We start from the raw sequence: 17,473 nt of genomic DNA, 5'->3' as shown, positions 1-17,473 counted from the left end.
ATTTCTCTTGGTGAATACTTTTATGATAATGGACATGAAAGTGACGAGAATTTTAAAGTTATGTAAAATTCATTTAATGTCTTTTGAAACATATGTCATACCTACTACTTACTCCATTTCCTTGGGCTTCTTTCAATTTTTATCTATCAAATCCACTCACAGAGCTTTGGTTCGCCTGGGACCATAGTAAAAACACTTGCCCAAAGTGCCACACGGGGACAGAACCTAAAACTTCATTGTTGGGAAGTAAGCTCTTTAACCACACAGTCATGCCATATTTATTTATACACACACAAACACATACATATGTGTATGTGCGTGTGTACGTGCACATGTATGTGTGTATATAGGAGGAGGTACCCAAAAGTAACTGGAAACGTTCTCTGTTGGATAAGCCCGTCGTAGTTCCAGCTTCTGCTGCTAGAAGCCACTTGATGCAACCCTCAGGCATCAGCCTGCCAACTAGTGGTGTCCTCTGAGGTTGTACAGCTATGTGGTGTGTCTGCTTTGCAGAGCTTCTCCCTAGTTTGTCAATTTTTTGCAATGGCTAAAAAGAAGGGACAGCATGCTTCTGTGTAATTCTGTATTCTGCTGGGAAAAACAGCAGTTGAAATGGCTGTTATGCTTCATGCAGCTTACAAGGATGTTGCCATGAGCATAACACCAGTTTATGAGTGGCTTACACACTTTAGGAATGGCCACTTGTTGCTTGAAAACCAACCTTGTTCAAGACAGCCAGCAACCTCCTGAAAGAATGAAAACATCATGAAAATTCATGAACTGGTCTTGGAGGACTGTCACTGAACAATTGATATGACTGGTGTGTCCTGGAGCTCCTACCAACGAATTTTGAGTGAGGAATTGCAAATGAAAAGAGTTGCAGCAAAATATGTGCCTCACTTGTTCATGGCAGCTCAAAAGCAGTCATGACTGAATGTGTGTCATGAACTGGTGATGAAAGCTGGTGCTACAGAATTTGCTGTTGTGGAAGAGGTGAAGAAAAAATGATGGGTGAGTTAAAAGGCATTGCGTCACAAGAGTTCTGGCACTACTTCAAACAGTGGAATAAACGTCTGGACCGGTGCAATGCTTCAAATGGAGAACACTTTGATGGGGATAAAAGTGTAAACATGTAAAACTAAGTGAATAAAATAATATTGCAAAATTCCAGTTTCTTTTGATATATATATGTGTGTATGCATGTATGTATATCGGCATGGCTGTGTGATTAAGAAGTTTGCTTCCTACTTTCTGGTTCAGTCCCACTATATGACACCTTGGACAAGTGTTTTCTTTTACAATCCTGGATCGGCAAAAGGTATTGTAAGTGGATTTGTAAGACAAAACTGAAAGAAACTGGTTGTGTGTGTGTGCATGTGTGTGTGTGCCTGGGAATGTGAGTGACTTTCCTTGTTTTGGCATCATGCAATAACAGTAGATAAACATCAACATCATACAAGCAGTGTTGTACATTTACACTCATCTTTGAGAACATACAATCATGAGAAAATATTTCCTTGCTTAGAAAACAGGTGTGGGTTGACAACAGGAAGGGCATCCTGCTGCAAAAAATTTACTTCAACAAATTCTGAGCCATGCCAGCATGGAAAAGTGGGTGATAAGGCAATGGTGACGATGTATGCTGCTAGAGTAGGCAAGGTAAGCAGTTCCTACCCAGACTAAAATAAATAAATAAATATCAATTATTTATAAAATGTAAAATATTTTCCAATTTAGTATACAAATGCTAATTTAATGTATAGAATTCAGAGTATATCTCTCAGTGAATGTTTTGATGCTAGACAGTCAATATCTGCTGCTTTGAACATCAATGTATATACTAAGTGTAATGCTATTAATTGCATGTTTGTGGGTTTGGCGTCATAATACAAGAAATATAATTTTCATGAGGCAGAAATTAAACTGCTACTGAAAGTATGCAAGTCTATGTTACAATGTGTGCGTGTTTGTCTCAAAAGACTAAGCTACTTTTACAAGACATATTTGATGTGACTGTATAAAATGGAATAATGAAGATATGTGTGTGTGTGTGCATGCGTGCGTGTGTGTTTGTATGTAAATACAATTCTTTTAATACAAATATCTGTACCTTCTATGTTCTGTATAGAATAATGTTTGTTTGTTTACATGCATATGTACAACCTTTCAACTTCTTTTTTCTGAATGTTTACCTCTCTCTCTCTCTCTCTTCATATATATATATATATATATATATATATATTATATATATATATATAATATATATATATATAATACCAGTTTACTTTTTTAATTCTGTTGTCTACCTTGATTATTTAATCATGACTCATAACTTGAATATGTATGGGTAGTTATATAGCTTCCTTATGACAAGACAACTGTTCTACTCTGGCCTCTTCTCCCATACTTTTACCCCTTGTCTCCTAGTATAAAGTTACCCACCTTGAGGTTTATGGGCTTGCAACTTGCACGCCAGTCTCACTAGTACTGAAGGAATGAATGAAACACTCAATACATGTTGTAAAGTGGTTAGTGTCAGATAGAGTGTCCAGCAGCAGAAACCATGGCAAAACAGACACTGAAGCAAATTTGCAGTCTTTGTGCCCATTAGATCTTGTCAAACCGTCCAACCCATACCAACCTGGAACATGGATGTTAAATTGATGATGATTATGATATGTATATATATATATATATATATATATATATATATATATATATATATATATATATCTCCCTAAATAATATCCATATGTTACATGTGTATATCATATACATAAAATACACATGTTATGAGGATTATAAATAGTGATATTCAAGATAATATTTTTATACCGATATATATATATATATATATATATATATATATTTAGATATAATTATATCTTAAGTATAAATCTGAGATTATATATATAACTGAGCTGGTGTCTGAATATGCAAGTAAAACGAATCACTCACACACACACACACAAACACATATATAAGCATCACCATCATTTAACATCCATTTTCTGTGCTGGAATGGGTAGGGTGATTTGACAGAATCTGGTAAGCCACAGGGCTGTGCTGAGCTCCAGTGTTAGTTTTGGCGTGGTTTCTATAGCGGGATGCTATTCCTAATGTCAACCATTTTACAGTGTGTACTGGGTACCTCCTTGCATGCCACCAGCACTAGTGAGGTGCCAAGTATCTTGCAACACTAAAAAGATCAGGGAGAAAGGAAATGGAAAATGCACCCACAATTAAGTGTATGTGTGGAGGGGTGTATTTGAGATGGGGAAGTAGCTTTACACCAGGTGTTGAACTGCTGTAAAGGATACATGGTTACCTCATATTACATAGGGGTGGGTGTTCATATGAACTAAGATGTTATCTTTGTTATATAACTGAGATTATAAAGTTATCTAAATGAATGCAATGATAGAAATCATATGGATATATCACAGAGATTATATCTATAACTGAGATTACAGATACATGTTTATATAACTGTGATGATAAAATAGATAAACTACAAAGATTACATCTTAAATATATAACTGAGATGATAAATATGGATAGATCTGTAATAATATCTTAAATATATTACTGAGATGATTATATAAATACATGAGAGATGCTAACTCTCTCTGTATGTATATATATATATATATATATATATATATATATAACTGAAATGGTATCCATCCACACATAAAACAAGTTATATAAAAAAAACTTCATAAATTTAATTCAGACTTTTAAAATTGAAACCAGTTACAAGTGAAGCATTCTTGTTCCTTCTATAAAATCCTATATTTCCTTTATAACTATTTGAAATAAAAGAACATTATACTATCACCTCCCTTTCAATGTTAAATGTTTAATAGTTACCTCTATTCTCCCTTCTTCCATATATTGTTTTATGGTGATTAAATTCATTCTAAGAGTCTTCTCTCATCAGTAATCATACTACAACACACACACCTTTATCTCCCCCACTTTTCTCTCTCTCTCTCTCTCTAGTCAACGCAGTAAATCAATATTTTCTTTTACCTTCTTTTCATTCTACAACCTCCACCAATTCTCAGCTTCAATAATGTTGTATAGTTCATAGACTTTTAGCAGTGTAATTATAATTGAACCTTCACCTCACACTAACAAACTATTCATTTTTTTTTTCAACTATTCTCCTTTTGAAAACCTCATATGAACACACGCACACATATGCACTCACACTCACACATGCATGCATGCACGTACGCACGCGCACACACACACAAAGAAAAAAATTGTAGGAGAGATAAAGGTGAACGAAATGACAGAGAGATTCTATATGATTTCAGATCTTAAATAGATTACCATGAGAATCTAATTTCCCTCATTTTAATGTCTAGAAATTTCTTCTGATTCCACTTTGTTTTCTGTTTCATATAATAACTTAGTAGACACTAAGGATTGTAATTTACCTTCAAATAACCTGTTAGAAACTGAGAATGAGAGCAAACTTCATATTTTACTTTTGATATATTTCTCTCTCATCTAAAAGTTTGCTTCTTTCGTTGTTGCTTTTTTTTTCTGTTGTTGCTTTTCTTTTCTTATATATATTATCAGCTCACCTATAATCAGCTAAAACAAAATCTTCAAACATAAGTAGAAGAGAAAAGAAAGAGAGATTTAGAGACAGTCTCAGACAGATGAGCAGAATTTTTAAAATACATTTCTGATAAACATAACTTACCAATAATATCAGGGTTAGTAATTGATGGAAATATTAAAGGAATAAAACAAAATTGGCTATCTCCCAAAACATAAGCCAACCTCAATATTGTTGTGCCATTTTGAAAAGAAAACTGTAAGTCTACCAGAAGGAAACACTTCAGAGTTGTGGAAAAAGTGGAGTTATATTTTGAGTATTGTTGTTGTTGCTTCTTAGCCCTTGGTCAACTGTTAGCCAACCAACGAATGCTCAAAGGTGTTCCAGCCATGACCATTCCATCTTTTGGGACGTTTTTTTCCTCAGATCATTTTGTAAAGTTAATACTTCTTAATGTTCATTCACTGAATTTTTATATATTCTTTCTAATCATCTAAGATATGGCAGTAATGAATAGACTATACTCCACTGATGAGGTCTGATCAAACAGAAACATGTTTGCTAAAGATTAGACTAGGTTTTCACTGCATTTGAATTTTGAATAATTTTAATTAATTTGATTTCGAGAGTTTTCCCCCTTGCCTTTCTTGATTAGAATTGTTTAAGATAATGAATTTCTCTTCACAATGGATATAATTTTGACCAATTTCTTTTTTTTTTTCTTTTTGGTGCAGTAAATTAATTACATTAGCACCTAGCTTACTATAATTACCTAATATATTATTCTTTCTTAAGGTAATAAGGTGTGGTCTTAGAGAGATTTTGCTACCAAATTTAACAAAAGTGCCTGCATAAAGGAACCTACCCCAACTTCTGACTTTGGTTTGTTAGTGAGTTTAATAAATGAAGTTAGAGGCACAAATTGCTGCATTAATTGATCTGTTATTGATTATTTAAGACAGCTGATCTTTAGCAAATCAAAATTTATAATTAACAAAATATGAATTAGCCAAAAATTCAGGCTGAATTCTTTATTACAGATGTAATGAATAAGAGGGTGATTAGAGAGGATAAATCCAAGTAGTGCGTGTGTATGTGTACATTTGTGTGTGCGCATGCATCTATAAACAAACGTATATATCTATAAGCTGTCTTATTGTTCCAAAGGTTCACTTCTGCCTGATAATCAGTTATGTGAAATGCTGAATAACAGTATATGACGTTTTCTAGCTTCAATAAAACTATATTTTACAATACTTTTGGTATTTGAGTGCTACTTTCTCCATCTTGTTTTGCACCAAGTGCATAAACACACACATATACATACATATTATTTAGGTGTCAACTGTGTCTATGATTCTTAGTATTGTGGAAAAATTGGCACTAATGTTTAATGAAATGTATTTCTATTGAACTACAATGACCACAATAATACAGAACTAAATACAGTAAAGAATATCTAATATAAGTATACACACATGCACAAACATATGCATGCATGTGTATACACACACACACACACACACACACACACACACTCAAGCACATTCACATGAGAGAAGTATACTTATACAAAGATAGTACATGCTTGAGCATACAAGCATACAGAGGTTTGCCTAGCAGAATATTTGCTTTGCAAATAATAATAACAATAATAATAATAATCATGAGAAGAAGAAGAAGAAGAAGAAGAAGAAGAAGAAGAAGAAGAAGAAGAAGGAGGAGGAGGAGAAGAAGAAGGAAAAGAAGAAGAAGAAGGAAAAGAAGAAGGAAAAGAAGGAGAAGAAGAAGAAGAAGAAGAAATTAAGATGATAGCAATCTTTAAAAATTAGGAAACTAGTAATTAATAGGTTTACTAATTGCCTCCAGTTCAAAATTACTTCCCATTTTTTATTTTATGTTCTAGACCAACTTAATTCAAACAGATACAAAGACAAAGGTGGTAGAACAGTAATAACAGAAGAAAAAAAACAGTGTAAGTGATGAGAAATCTTTCAGCAATCAAAATCCTAAAATTTTTATTAATTAATTAAAAAGCTGATGCAACAGTGATTAATAGTAGATTTAGTGTGAAGTTGGTGAGTTTAAACATTATTTTAGTGAATATTAAGTTCAGTGACACAACTGTGATTTATAAAAGATGGTACTCCAATGAAAATGTCAGGTTGGCTTAACCAGGAGATGCTTTGGTTTGTAAAAGGATGTGGAAGTTAAACCCACTTAACTGGTAAACTATAAAACCAAAATGACATACAACATTCTGCTAATTCATTAAGGCCAACTTCCAAATGCAAGACATTTTATCTAAGTGTCACATTCTTCCTGAATGTTAAAACGTAAATTTTTTAGTTTAACATTTATCATTACCACCACCACCACCACCACCACCACCACCACCTCCACCACTATCTATATTATCATCATCACTATGACTGCTGTTAGCATCCTCCTCCTCATCATAGTCATCCTTATCCTTATCCTCATCACAATCAGTCGTCACCACTACCACAACAACCACTTCACATTTTCATTTCTTTTCTTTCTTTTTTTTTGCATCTATGCAATATTCCCTACCCTTATGTTACAATTACAATATCCTAAGACTTCCTTATTCTAACTACATCTGTCATAGATTTGGTTTTTTTTTTCATTAATACATAACACCCTTTTCAGCAAGGTAAACTGAAGTATAAATTTTTAATGATAAAAAGAAAACATATACACTATCAAAATAATGCAAAATATACAATATGAAATATACATTACATAATAGCTTATGTGTATATAGCATAACATGAATAACATTCATCATCATTATCATCTTTTCATGCTCCACTTTCGATGCTGGAATGGCTTGTACAAGTTTTCACAGTCTGAGTCAGCTCTTATTTGGAAGCGATGCTTTCCTAGATGAGTAGGAGGATTGTGTTTTGTTCATACGCTTCCTTTCCAACTCAGTTTCTGCGGCTGGATTCCCTACCTATTATCAACCACTTTGCAGAGAATAATGGCTGCATTTGATTATGGCACCAGCATCAGAGAGATTGTCATTTTCATGACAAAACAAAGGTGTCACAATCTTATATAGTCCCTGCTCATTCATCATCATTTTACAGAAAGAACTGGGTGCAACGTTATTATGTTACTGTTACTAATGAAGTTGTCTTGCATCCATTCTGTAAGACTAGTAACATGTCCAGCAAGATGAAGAGAAGAGAAAGTAATGACAGAGAGAGTGAGGCATAGTAATAGAGATGGACAGTAGTAACAGTGAGTGGTGGATGTAAAACCAAGTGGCTTAAGAGGAGTGATGACTGCTAGAGCAGAAAGGGTGATTGTGGAGTGTATTGGATGTTGCCCAAAATTGTTAGAGCACCAAAAACGAAAGAAAAAAAATTGGTTGTGGTTATTTCAACCAGTACATTACATTCAGAGAATACCAATTGCTGATGGCAACTTTGACTTTCATCCCACCAAGGTCGATAAAGTCAAGTAGTTGTGTCAGTGGTATTGACTAAGCCTATCCTCTCAAAATTATCTGCCTTGGGCCTAAATTACAATTTTCAGAAACACTGGCAGAGCAGTACAATAGTAAATAGAAGCAAGAGTGGTTGGGGAGATTATGCATATACGTGTGTGTGTGTGTGTGTGTGTGTGTGTGTGTGTGTGTGTGTGCGTGTGTGTGTGTGTGTGTGTGTGTGGGTGTGTTTGTGTGCATGTGTGTGTGTGTGTGTGTTGACCATGAAGCAATGTCTGCAGTTATGGCTATGTGATTAAGATGTTTGCTTCCCAACTATGGTTTTGATGTCACTCCCACAAAACAGTACCTTGAGCAAAAGTCTTCTACGATAGCCCTCTAAGTGAATTTGGTAGATGGAAACTAAAAGAAGCCCATTTATCAGATTCATTTCCATAGAATGGCAGCTTGGGCAAATGTCTTCTACTACAGCTGTGTGGGCCAACTAAAGTCTTATGAGTGAACAAAAAGAAACTGGTCGTGTCTGTATGTGTGTGTGTGTGTGTGTGTGTGTGTGTACATCTTTATATCACTCTAAATGAATAAATGCTTTAAGATCTATTTTGTGATGTTTACACACATCTCATTACCACATAAATAATTTCAAGTCATAGAAACATTTAACTGTTCAGGAGGTTAAAATGAAGTAAATGTACACATATAGCATTTATAGGGAAATATTCAAGATTCATTCTTTCCATTTATTTTACATAGACATTGGTTATATCTGCAACTAATTTTTAATTTACTGTAGCACACTGCCAGTGAATAAATGCCTCATTTAGATGAATTAAGATATACTTTTTTGTGAGTTATGCATATCTAGTAATAATATATATTGTACATACATTTACATACCCACACACATACATAATTGTATGTGTGTGCTGTTAGACTAAAGAGAAATATATATATATATATATATATATATATATATATATATATATCACAGAATAGCAGTTTAAAGTGAATTTTCTATTGCAATATGCAATAACATAAAATATACACTAGAATATAAAGCTATTGTGGAATAAATAAAACTTAAAAATCAAATCATTTCAAAAGACATAACAATTAGATTATTCGAGAATCAACAACACTGTATATATAAATCAAAAACACATGCCAGTATGGATACAGAATAAAGCAAATTTAAATAAATTACACTAAGACTACTTTATTATATTTCCTAAGCTGTATGTATGTCATTGATTTATTAATGACAAGAATAATAATTTTGGTTTGAAACATAGAAAGAAAGAAGACATTCTCTTTCTAACTTGTAAGACTAAGTTAAAGAAATATCTTGGATTGAAAAATCTCTTGCAAATATACTTTCAAACTTTGTCTTTAAACAAAACTTTCTTACATAAAATTATATATATATAATCATTGAAATTATTCGTCTTTTTATTGCCATGTGTCTGTACTGGCATCAGTTGAATGGGCTTGTTATTGTATAACATCTTTCCTCATGCCTCAATTTTGTGTCATCTCTTGCATGAAACCCAATATTCTCAAATCTGACCTTCATACAATATATTATCTCAAAACCTCCTTGGTCTGTATCCATCATAGATACTTTCCACAACTAATTCATAACACCTTTTCATGTAATATAATATCATTCATCCAGATTACATATTTATAATATCTTTGATGCATATTTCTGTTGAGCATTTCTCATAAGTTAGCATTATACATTTGATAGACCATGCTTAAAATATTTCATCTCCAATCAAAGCAGATCATCTACTTTCAATACATATGCTTCACGCATCTTACACGTACCTCATATAACAATTTACATTCATGGCTTCATGTTACACTACTTTATATCATGTGCCATACACACACCTCATATATTCCTTTATATTCACTAATAAAAATTATCATACATTGTATGCACACCTTATACACCCTTTAATTTAACTGCCATACAACATCACATGTCTTATATCATTTACAGTCCTCTAAACTCGTTTCCTATATTTCACTGTTGTACATCATGACACATCTTATACTGTTCTCTCCATTCACTGTACCTATTTCATCTCTACACCATAACACATCATAAAAACACTTTATGCTGTCCTTTACAATGAATGTCCATCACAGATCCTATGCATACCCATACATAGTTCTCTACATTCACTGTTCATGTTTTACTTCAATGCATCATCACAGATCTTGGACATATTCACTGCACATTCTGTTCCTGTACACCATCGCAGATCTAACGTGCACTAAATAGTCCTGTCTTCATTCATTGTCCTTGTGCCGCACCTACTCATCAACACACAGTTTACACATACCAGCAGCTATAGTCCTCAACATTCACTGCATTATGTTTCACTACCTCATGCCATCATACACGCACATACCACATATAAACCTCTACAATCATGTCCCTGTTTCACAACAAAATGCAAAGAGGTGAAGAAAATGAGGATGAAGATTTTTAAAGCAACAGAGGGAGAGAAGGGAGCAATAAGATATTACTAGTTGCAGCAATAAGCACTAACACAAGCCAATGAGAGAGGCTCTATGTGGCTGTCAACCTTGCCAGAAATAGCAACTAAATCTCCTTCAGATCACACCCTACCATCATAAAAAGGAAGGAGACAGTATATAATGTAGTCCTGAAAACAAGAATGTCAAGGTAATCACAGCTGCATCACAGGTCCCTTCACCTGATCTAGAACTAAACAGCAACAACTAAGCACTAACAATATTCCTTGTTATTTATTATCTTTTGTTTTTCATCAGATAAGTGTAGAACTGCATTATTGTGTACAACAATGCACAGGTCCCTCATTTACCCCATTTTTGATTATGAGAGTGACAAGAAAATGTGTAATTCAGTGCAAAACAAATATCATAAAGGCCTTAATTCAAGAAAAACCAGTTTCCCTTTTTCTTCAGATATGTTTTATATGTTTTACAAATATACATTGACAAAAGACACACACATATACACACACACACACACGTACATATATGTGTACAAATTTATGTATATATATATATGTGTGTGTATGTGTGTGTGTGTTTATATCTATCTATCTACCTATCTATAAATATACATACATACATACACACACACGCACATACACATACACAAATGACAGTATTCCACAGTTTCCGCCAACTAAATTCAACAAATAAGATATTGTTGATCTGAAGATATGCCAGAAAAAGAAAAAAACTTATTCAAGCTGTCACACTACTCATAGGATCGAACCCAGTACTGTATGACTGTGAAGTAAACATCTCAACCACACAGCTAGTTGAAAAGTAAATTTTTCACTGACTTTAATTTCATTTTTCTCCGGCTTTATAGAAAACACCAAGTGTATTTAAACCAGCATGCATCCATCCATAACTTGAAATAGTTCTACATAAGTCATTTGACCAGTGAGATCAACCACATTTTCAAATACAGCTTATATATCCTGACAAACACACAACCACCTCTGCCACTAACCACCACTCTTTTCATTTTGGCGTTTTCATCAGAATGTTCTTACATCTCTGAGCCAATGAATGAGACCTGTTGGGTTTTAATCTATACTGTAACTTGATAAAAGCACATGGTATAAATCAACCAAAACTGAAATATTTCAATATCACCTCAAATTTGTAAAGCATTTATTGAAAAAATGAAAAAACAATAACAAAACAAGCAACAACAAAAACAAATGAAACAACAAAGAAAAAAACTTAGACAAACAGACAAAAACAAAACGATCTAAGAAATGGTAGAAACAACGTTTTGATTGATTTCTATATTTATATAGCAGTAAATTCTATTTTGAAACCAATTCAATTAAATTTCGTTCATATCAACCTCACAGAGGCATTTACTGAACTGCAGAGGAACACAAAGAAGTGGTGGGGAGGTGTGTTTGTGTACAAAATAACATGTATTGTAGAATGTAAACAAAAAGACTAGTTCTGCAACAGTGCTCACAAGGCTGATTCTCTCTCTTTCCTCTCTCTCTCTCTCTCACTCATTCACTCACATCCCCTTCCCGCCCTTACTCATTGTCTGCCTACCTATCAATCTATCTCAATAAACCTCTTTCTCTCTCTCATTGTCTCTCAATATATGTGTGTGGGTGTGTATGAGCGTGTATATATATATATATATATATATATATATATATATATATATATATATATATATATAATGTGACCTTCGACAAGATACAACCATGTATTAAAACAGTTGTGCTACTGTAAGGTCATAATTCTTTAATAAAAGAAGAATATACACTCTACATACATTATTTATTGAGATGTGATTTTATTCTCTACTTTAGAATATCTCTCTCTCTCTCTCTCTCATATGCACATCATGTGTGTGCACAAGTGTGCGTGTATATATTATATATATATATACATACACACACGCACACATGAATATAGAACATGCACACACACATACATATATGCATACACATAAGTACATAAAGAATATGTGTGCATATATACACGTGTGTGTATGTATATATATATAAAGAGAGAGAGAGAGAGAGAGAGAGAGAGAGAGTAGGGATAGTAAGAGAGAAAAATAGAAACATTATATATGTATATGTGCATATATCCATATATCTATCTATCTGCTTCGTATCCAACTACCTGCCTATCTTTCAATCATCTATCTCTATCTGCCAATACATCATCAATACCTCCCACTATACTACTCAACAGTTCACAACAAAACACAACCCAGCAGTTGTGTTCTAAATTTCATCCTCTTCAACAAGTGCTTTCATTGAAAGATAATAATAAAGTATTAATTAACAGTTTCATTTATTAGAGCTGACGGCCTGAATGAACGGCAGAAACTGTTGAAATTATGAAAAACATAAAACTATCTATAGTTAAATGATGCCACAAGAAATGCAGGTGCAACTGCAGTGTTGCAATCAAAGAAAACAGTCCTTGAGTAAATAACATTAAAGAGAAGGAAGCATAGCTGTGTTCAGCTGACTCACAGACTTTTAGTTTATTACACTATATTGAGGAAAATAATTTTAACTAAAGTATATCAATAGAAACTTCTCCCCCATCTAAAATATATATGGAAATAAAAATAGAAATAGAAAAAAAAAAGAAGCATACTGAAGCCAACAGTTTTGTATCTTCACTTTTTATGGTTGTTTCATTAAATTTCTAAATTAAAATTTGAAATATAAATATGAAAGCTAAATGAACAAAGGGGAAAATTGGATAAAAAAGATTCAAAAAGCTCCCTGAAAAATGCCAACCTTCCAACATAAAGGGAATGTCCATAGAAAATTGAATTGTTAAGAACAATGAAAGGAAGAATATTACTTGTGGTGTTGATAGTAAACAAATAAATCATATTGATACAAGAATATTTCTGTTCTGTTTCATTTAAATTGATATTATTTGCTTCAGGCCAACACGTCCATTGATTCTCCTAGATTTAACAATAAAAGTAATTTAGCTCAATTTCAACATATAAATAATGCCATACTGACAAACAGGAACAGGTTGTGTGCACATGTGTACGTGATTGTGCGAGTATTTATGTAACTGTGTGATGGTGTGTATGTGCATGAATGCATGTGTGTATATGCATGTCTGCATTAGTGTGTAAAAGTGTATTCATGTGTTTATGTATATGTATGCACGTGTATATATGTATGTGACATATGTATTTGCATATGCATATTTATGTTTGATTATGTCTGTATATGAAAATATGTATATGAATGTTAAGCTTATGTATGTGCAAGTATGCACATGTGTATTTGTATATATGTGTCTTGATTAGTGTATTTATGCTTATATATGTGTGTTTCTATGTGCAATTATATTTAAAATGTTGAAATGTCGTCTAAATTTTACATCAAGTAGTTTAATGGATATAAAGTGATATACAAAATGTGTATAGGTCATTAATTGATAACAGAGTGAAATTGGCAATTATGAAATACTGGTTCCAAATCACTATATTTTCATCTGATGATAGCCCCTTTAGACTGTATACAAAGAGAAATTAAACTATTCATAAATCATTCGTATTATTCAAAATAATTCCAAAATGTTGGAATCTCTTAAAAAATATATATATATATACACAAAAAACAATTCATATATATATATATATATATATAAAACAATTAATGTATAAAATAATTATATATATATGAATGTATAAAACAATTATATATATATATATATATATATATATATATATATATATATATATGTATGTATGTATGTATAAAACAATTATATATATATAGTTAAATTTTTACAATCTAAACTCTAATGTAGGTCTTTCAAACTGTTAGGCTGTTAAACAGTTTAAGTGGGACTATGATGTATGATTGAAAAATATGAGAATATTTTCTGGTGAAATTACAATATGGTGTCATTAATATACAGCAGACAAGAGTAAACTAATGTGTCCAGAGTATTATTAAAATTAGTATGCAAACTGAGATACTGCAGAATGCTGTGGTGGTGGCAGTGGTGCTGGTAAAGGCAAGGACAATTACTTCAACAACATCAGGCTGTATGCACTATTTATGTCAGTGTATAAGGCATCTGGGTGTATATGATAACCTGCTAGAATTTCCATTTGAGATGTAGGTTTAATATTTGACAATAGTAGACTACAAATGTTAGTTTTAGTTCAATATATGAGAATTCTTCACAAGACAGACACAAGTGTTTTTAGTGTTTGGCATAAGTTATAAAAGACTGAATGTTTAAGGAACATTGGAACTAATCTAGATTTTTGATCCCAAATTATATATCTTGCTGTGGATTTAAATCCTGATGGTGAAGGTGAGCAGGTTTGAAAATGCAGGTTTTGGAAATGCATATTTTTGTGTCAATGAATGGTAGAGCCCAACACCCACTTTCCTAACTCACACCTACACACAGTGTACAAAAAGTTAACTTCTGATAAGTGATACACTTCAATTATTTCTGTACACCATTTTTTTGTATCATCAATTAATTCTGATATATGCATGAAATTAGAAAAACTTTATCCTCCTCAGCTTGGATAGAGTTTGATTAAACAAGTACCCCTCTAGCATGTCTAAGGATTAACTAAATAACTATTCCCCCACTAGGCTGGGTAAGATAAACTAGATATCTATCCCAATAGCTTTTGTAAGTATTGACTAGATATTCATCCCACTAGCCTGGGTGGGGATTGTCTGGATATCTACCCCACTAGTCTGGGTAGTCATCATCTACAAAAACTACTAACTTGGGTATATTTGATTGCCACCAAAGCTATGTCAGAGGACACTTTTTCAAATTTCCACACAATGGGATTGACTACAAAAACTACATTTTTGCAAAGCAAGCTTTTAACCATGCAGCAATTTCTGTACCCAATAATACTATTAATACTTAATACCATTTCTAAATAACAACATTGGTAAATAATAATAGCATTGGTACACAGATTTCATATACTCAGCTAGAATTTCTTTCTAAAGATCAATGCTGATAGTTGTCAGAATAAATGAAAAGAAAGCTGATAAGACAACTATGTTGTGTAATAAGTAGCAAGTAGTAATATCTATCATCTCAATAATCTCCATACAGTTAAGTTACACTACCACCACCAATTACATTTTAATGTTAGCAATATTCTTCCTATATAATACAATTTCTTTACTAATTGATAATTTAAACAAGAAAGCCAGTTGACATAGCTTTTCTCTATTTACAAAGACGTGATAAATGGACTGAATGCTTAACTGAATTTTTCTCATCTTTGCAATAAATTGGTCAGCAGCATTATATGTTTCTCCTGTGTAGTCAAGCTACTGATCAAAGATAACTGCAGGAGACAGAACACTTACAAATGTATTGATACATTTATTACTTTACTTTTACAATATATACATACATGTACATTATATATATATTCGTTATTGTTTACTTTATCAGAAAACTTGAGATAGAACATTCCAAGTCTTTCAAGATATGGTGGCACGAAATTTAATACAGAAACTATTTTATTCTTCTGTTTTTCTCTCAAAGTTGTTCACATATAGTTGTTTTAGGAGATCAGCTATTTACCAGTAAGTCGTTTTATTAGCAGATCCATGGAGTGACAATCAAAAGATTGACAAAAACAGAAAAATACAGAACAGTACATTATAAGTGCTGAAAATCCTATAAATAGACATGCTAACATTACTATAACTTCCTTCATAAATAAATATCTTCAACAAAATGAATATTAATAGCTTTAAAATCTGAAAAGTTTCAGAAATATTCTAGCTGGAATAAATTCTATGTGACATATGTAAATTACAGTAAAAAGTTATTACAAAGTCTCAACAGACAAGATTATTTCTAGGTTGGGATTGATTTATAGCATTCTTTGTTTCCACTGAACACACTCTAGTAAATGGTTTTTGAAACAGTTTTGATTTGCAGCATGAATTTGGTCGGGTTTTAATACATAGAAATGCATTTTCAATGAAAGATTGTAATAGTGTTAGTACAGTTGGGCAGAATATTCTATCATGACTCCTGTCATGATAGAAAGGATTGTATTGTGAATCTCTGTAGATAAAGTGTAGAGAGACTATTTTGGATGAGGAGTAAATGGCAAGTAAATAAGTACTTGAGCAGGGATCCTTCTATGCTAAGAAAAATATTGTCATTAATTTTATAAATTCCTAGGGATAGAACTTTGCATTAAAAGATTGTTTCAGTTTTATGGTATTAGCTATTTTTTCACTTAGATTTTAGAAATATTATCAGCTCTGCTGACAACAAATATGAAAAAGGAACCAGAAGGAAATTTGTCAAAGATCTAAGTCCAGGTGGAGAGACGGGAAATGCCTTAATCAACCTCACATTGACTTCAGCTAAACTAGAGTATGCTAAATTAAGCAGGGATATAATAAAAATCCTTCTGTGACTGTGGAACAGTCTAAATTATGACTCACATGTTGGGTTGGCTAATATCAGACTCTCTTTTTCTTTGAAAGAATGTACTAGTTTGTGGAAAAAACTAGAAAAAAGAGTTCATATAGACAGTAAATAATAAATTCACTACTGGTATGGTATATTTTGGTTGGAAATCTTTCATTTCCAGCCTGCAAAGCTTGAAGGAAAATATGGTATAACACTAAGCCAGTAAGGGCATGAAATGTTAACATTAGAGTCAATTTATGAAAGTAAAAACCTATATACATATAAATTCAAATGCCTGAAATAGCTTCATTGCATGCATGTTTACATTTGTGCAAGAGAGTGCATGTGAGTGTGTGTATGTGTGTGTGTGTGTGTGTGTGTGCATGCATATGTATGTAAATATCTCTGTAATATGATATGTGTGCTGTAATTGTTTCTTCTAA

The 17,473-nt window shown here is 32.6% G+C and overlaps 1 protein-coding gene and 1 long non-coding RNA gene across 3 annotated transcripts in view; one reads left to right on the top strand and one right to left on the bottom strand.

The window, feature by feature from the left end:
* The window catches only part of LOC115216733 (low-density lipoprotein receptor-related protein 6-like), a 719,088-nt gene that overhangs the window by 550,755 nt on the left and 150,860 nt on the right, over window positions 1-17,473 (bottom strand). The window lies entirely within an intron of this gene.
* On the top strand, window positions 674-16,918 carry LOC118764143. Its single transcript, XR_004999926.1, has 3 exons — window positions 674-783; window positions 3,562-3,565; window positions 16,908-16,918. It is a non-coding gene; the product is annotated as an uncharacterized LOC118764143 (long non-coding RNA).

The sequence above is a fragment of the Octopus sinensis genome, linkage group LG1, assembly GCF_006345805.1.
Source record: "Octopus sinensis linkage group LG1, ASM634580v1, whole genome shotgun sequence".
Classification (NCBI taxonomy): Eukaryota; Metazoa; Mollusca; class Cephalopoda; order Octopoda; family Octopodidae; genus Octopus; species Octopus sinensis.
Note: the sequence above shows the minus strand (reverse complement) of the source record. Positions and strands in the feature narration are given on the sequence as shown.